A 5570-nucleotide genomic window follows, 5' to 3' on the forward strand; every position below is an offset into this window, starting at 1 on the left:
GCCTGGCGTGCTGCAGTCCACGGGGTTGCAAAGAGTCAGACACGACTGGGTGACTGAACAACAACAGTGTGCTTGGCTCTGGGTTAAAGTCTATCCATGCAGTAGAGAAAGGGAAGACTTGGTCCTTTCCTTAAGAAATTTGAACTTGCTGGGGGCACTCACTGCATGGCGGCACAAGACATATCTGAATATGTTCTGCCCTGCGAGAGGTATGTGCTGCTGTTTCAGGGGTGGGATGGGGTTTGGTACCCAAGTATTTCTATTAGCTTTTTAAAAATACACTTTTAATTCTTAGACCACTTTTAGACCTACAGAAAAATTTCAAAGATAGTAATACTCCACACTCAGTTTGACCTATTATTAAAGTCTTACATTAGTACTGTATGTTTGCCCTATGCAATGAAACAGTATTTATTATTAACCGAAGCGCATGCTTTATTCAGATTTCCTTCGTTTTCTGCCTAACGTCCTTCTTCTATTCAGGATTCCATCCAAGGTGCCTCATTTAGTCCTCACGTGTGCTTTGGCCCTTCTTGGTTGTGACAGCTCCTGACTTTCATTGTTCTGATGACCTTGACAGTTTCAAGGGGAACTGGACAGATGTTTTGTAGAATGTCCTTTGGGGAGAAGCTAACACAAGATGCCTTTTTCTGATGGACTGAGATTGAAATATGAGGCTGCTGGAAAGAGACAGTTTCTCCTTCCCACATAGTAGACAGAAGGATGTAGACGTTGGAGGAGGGTTGACTGATGAGGGCTGCAGAATTAGGGATGAAACTTGGGTGGGGTAGACTTAAGGTTTGGGAAGGAAACTCTAGACCAGTGGTCCCCAACCTTTATGGCACCAGGGAAAGATTTCATGGAAGACAATTTTTCATGGACCCAGGGCATGCAAGTGATGGGGAACAGCTGTAAATAAAGATGAAATTTTGCTCACTTGCCTGCCACTCACCTCCTGCCATGTGGCCCAATTCCTAACAGGCCACGGACTGGTACTGATCTGTGGCCAGGGGATTGGGGACCCCTGCACTAGAGGGACCATCCTGGCATTTCCTCAAAGACATAGCCTATTTCCTGATGTGGCATTGGTAACCACATTTTGGAGAACGTGATGGCAATGAATTTCCTCACACTGAACTTGTTAGAAATGTGTGTGTCTCTAGGGTGGGCAGGACAGGAGGTCCCTAGCTGGGGCTCAAAGCAGGCTGCACTGGGCTTGGCATGACCTGTGGGCTAAAGCTCAGAGGAACAAGTTGCTGAGGGCCTGCAGGCAAAGGCATTAATTAGGAGGCTGACGGCTTTGGCCTCCTAATGTTTGGGGTGTTGCACTGGTTGTTTCTACATTATTTACTTTGGTATCTCAGTCAGTAAAGCATCTGCCTACAGTGCAGGAGACGTGGGTTTGATCCCTGGGTCAGGAAGATCCCCTGGAGAAGGAAAAGGCAACCCACTCTAGTATTTTTGCCTGGAAAATCCTATGGACAGAGGAGCCTGGTGGGCTACAGTCCATAGGGTCTCAAGAGTAGGACATGACTTAGTGACTAAACCGTATAACATAAGCAAGCGAGAAAACTAATCAACCTGCCCCTCCAGCCTTTGGGTTCAGCTTGGCTGGAATAACTGAGCTTGTGGAGGAGGAAGGAAAGTCAAGATTCAGGGTTAGTTTGAAGGGACTAAGGGGCCAGAGAAATCTCAGGATTAGGTAATTCTATCTGTATCCACACATGCATCCATCTACCCATCCCTCCCTCCATTCACCCTTCCTCTGTATGTGTGGGCAATGGGCAGGCCGTGGTTTCAGCATACAGGGAGACAGTCTTTACCTGGCCAGTCCAGCAGGTGAGTTTTCTCACCCACAGGCCCCTTCTGCCTCTACAGTGAGCCAGTCAAACACCTCTTGTTTGAGTTTTCACCCTGTACCAGTCTTGTGCCAGATCTCAGAAGGGATCCACAAGAAGATTAAAGACAGTCCCGTTCTTGTAATTACAGAAGAAACTGTCCCTGTAATTGAGAAGAGAGCACGTCCACTCTGAAAACAGAAGGTGCAGTTGGTATACAAAAATATTTAGTGACCCGTCTATAACACTTGTCCTTTTCCAGCAAAGGAGGAAATGGGAGTGAGGTGGGGGTATTTGGGATATGATTATTTCTATTGCTGAGAATAAGCAGTGACTGTTAAAAGCCTGTCTTCAATTCCAGCTGAGTCCACTGCAGGCTCCATGAGAGCATCTCTAGGATGTCTGTCATGACACGGTGCCCTGGTTTCATCCTTACATGAACTGAGACTTCCTGAGATTGTTTCTCTGGTTGTTGCATGAGCCCAGACCTTCTCTTGGTCTGACACCTCCTGGGGCAACTCCCTTGTGAACCAGGGTCTCTGAGGACTTCCCCATGGCCCCAGAGTGCTGTAGTGGCCCTGCCAAGCAAGGCCTCCCTGGGTTTTCTTGGGTTCCCACGAGAAGCCCAGTCTGACCCCTGAAGGGAGCATATACTTCTGCCGTGTTCATGACTTAAAATAATGAGGCAGTTGTCTTAGCAAGAGGAGGCAAATAAATCACTTGGAAGGGTTTTTCACAGGTCAGCAGGTTTGGGACTCGGATACATTAAGATGGAAAATTGCTTTTCCTTCTGAGAGGGGGGCTGGGGATGGGTGGGGTATGACTTGCGCTTCCCTGTCTAGGTCACTTTGTCCCACTTCCCAGAGCCCTTCCTTGGGACAAGTGGGGAGTCAAAGGCTCAGCACACCCGGTCACTCTTGACCCTGAAGTCTGTCACACACTAACTCTGAGACCTCCTGCCACTCCTTACTGCCCACTGCAGGGGCTTTCTCTAGCTCACCACTCAGGGTCTACTGGTCTTTTCACTCTTCCCTCTGCTCCTTCCATACGTGTCCCCATTTCTGTCTTTGCTTGGGTTGGCTCCTCTCTGCTCTGAAGAGTCTCTCATCTCAGCTCACCTCCTCCCAGAAGCCCTCAGGGATCTCTCTTCTATAGACATCGACACTTGCCTTCACCCCTCACTGTGGACCTTCTCCTTGTGCTCCTCAGGTGGTTTTGGTAGCTGTCCTCTCCCTCCAATGAGGCCAGACTTCCCTGAAGACATGGAACTTGCCTTAACACCCAAGAGCCACTAGATCTGGGGTTAGACAGGTCTGTCTTGTGCTTTTATGACAGTTCTTTTCACTTTCTGCCTTGTGGGGTGGGGGCAGGATCCCATTAGGCACAGAGAATGAAATTTGGAGTCTGGATCTGGGCAGTTCTGAGTTCTGTCACTTTCCAGCTTCAGGAACTTGGAGAGGGTACTGAACCACGCTGAGGCTCCTTCTCCATCCATACAAGGGGAACAAGTTCAGTATTATCTCATCAGATAGCCGTGAGGACAAAGTGCTAGGATGCCTGTCAGGTACTTAGGACAGCTCCTGGCGGCTTCCTCTGCACACCTTCCTGGCTGGCACAGTTCTACTTCAGCTGATTAGTTAAACCAACTGATATACTCACAGGCCTGTGTGAATGAGTCCCTCCTGTTGGAAGAACTGAAGTCTGGGTCTTCCAGGGCCACCTGTGGGTGAAGCATCTCCATGTGGGGGTGGGACTCCTGGCCTCAAGCCATGAAGCTACCTTGTGGCTCTCAAATTCTCCTTCCAGGAGTCTGCACAGCTGAGGCAAGGCTAGATTTTCTAGTAATACCTTCCCAAGTTCTCAGGGTGTCAACAAGATGAAGAGAACTGAATAGTGATGGAAAACAGCAGAGGGTTTGAGTTTGATGCCCACGGCACTGGTACGCTGCCCCCAGCTCTTTCCCTACTGGGTGGAGGGACCCAGACCATCCGGGGTCAAAGCCGGGCTCGGCTCTGTGTAAGCTGTAGGAGCTCAGGCAGGAGGCTATGACGTGCAGTCTCTTCATGTGCACACTGGGAACACCACAGCGTGGGCCTCAGAGGGCATGTGCCTGTGGCCACAGTGAGACAAGGCAGGCTTGGTGCTCGCTCAGCACAGACAGTGCATGCTCATGAATCAGTCCCTTGTTATTAACAAATGAGATCTGGTTTCCTCACCTTCAGCTGTGGCTTCCCACACTGGGACCTCTCAGCTCCTGCTTTCCCTCTTCAAGAACCCCTTCCCAAGACAGCTCTGCCTTCAGGAGCTGAGACTGAAGAAATCTAGGCTTCCCATCCTCAGGTTGATACCCAAGAAGACTTTCCCTAACCCCAGGGGCCACTCATACCTCCTACTCCAGCCCAGCCTCCTCCACAGGTCCCCTCAGGATAAGCCCTCAGGAATGCCACATGGTAATCCCATATCCCTGTGTTCCTTCGGGGGGAGGGCTTGAGATGGGGAAGAGGAAGGAAGAAAGAGGGGTGTAAAATCATTCTGTTATAATGTCAACAGCCTTTCCTGCCATCTGGGACCCAAACAACACCCCTTACTGCAGAAATGCGTCAATCTCTGGGCTTCTTGAAAAAAACAGAGGCACTTAGAACAATGTGCTGTGAGCTGTAGCCACAGGGGTGAGGGGCCCACTGATGGCTCCTCCTCACAGCTACCCCCGCTTCTGAGTGAGGCAGTGTTTATCCTCACAACTCCAAGGGCTGAGTGCTGCCATCATTCCTGTTCCTCGGGTGAGAGAACCAAGGCATGAGAAGACCTGACCCTTAAGAACATCATTCCTCTGCATTGCTTTCAGGATGGTTACCTATACCCTATTTGAAAGGAAGGGAAATCATAGTTCAGAAACTCAATGACACCTGCCCAAGGACACACAGTTAAAAACGAACAGAGCTGTGTTAGGATGCTGGCTGCCTAGCTCTAGCCTACCCTGGTTCTGTTTCAGAGTCACGATGGTCTGCTCGAGCCCCTGAGCCCTGAGGCGGGTGAGTTGGGTGGGTTGGGGGTGGGGCGCTCTAGTCTGGTTCTCCTGCAGGGTCTGCAGGGAGATGCTGATGCTGGCAGCCTTGGCTGCTGCGGCTGAAGATGAAGAGGATGCGATACGGGGCCAGCCCCAGCCTGGGCGTCCTGCCAGAGTGGCTGACACTAAGTTGCATTTTGTCGTCTGCTCCCTCTGCCTGATTTAATACAACCTTAAATAATAATGGGGCCGGGGGGAGGGGGAGCAAGGGAGAAACAACCCAGCCAAGATTCTGTGTAACAATCTCATCAGGCCTGGCGTTTTCCCTTTGCTACTCGAAGAGCAATTTCTCCTATGATGTAAACATTTTTTTTGATGATGATTCCAGGCTGAGCAGCACCAGGAGCTGCTGCTCGATGTTTTCCTCCAGCTCCCTCTGGTCCTCAAATGGAGGCAGAATGGGGCCTGTAACCATGGCAATTCTCTACTGTTCTTCTTCCGTAAACCGTAAACATAGGGGAGTCTTCATTATGGCTTCTTCAAGGAGAAAACAAAGCTTTCCCTGACTGGGGCAGGGCAAGGTGGCAGGCAGAGGGGAGGAGAGGAGAAGAGACATCTTAGATTTTTTGTTTTCTTTTGCCATAGAGATGAATTGCCTCAAATTGGCTCAGTCCAATGCATGGTTCCAGCAATTAAAAAAAGATGCAGCCCCAGAGCCAGGCACA

The sequence above is a fragment of the Bubalus kerabau genome, chromosome 22 (genome assembly GCF_029407905.1).
Source record: "Bubalus kerabau isolate K-KA32 ecotype Philippines breed swamp buffalo chromosome 22, PCC_UOA_SB_1v2, whole genome shotgun sequence".
Lineage (NCBI taxonomy): Eukaryota > Metazoa > Chordata > Mammalia > Artiodactyla > Bovidae > Bubalus > Bubalus kerabau.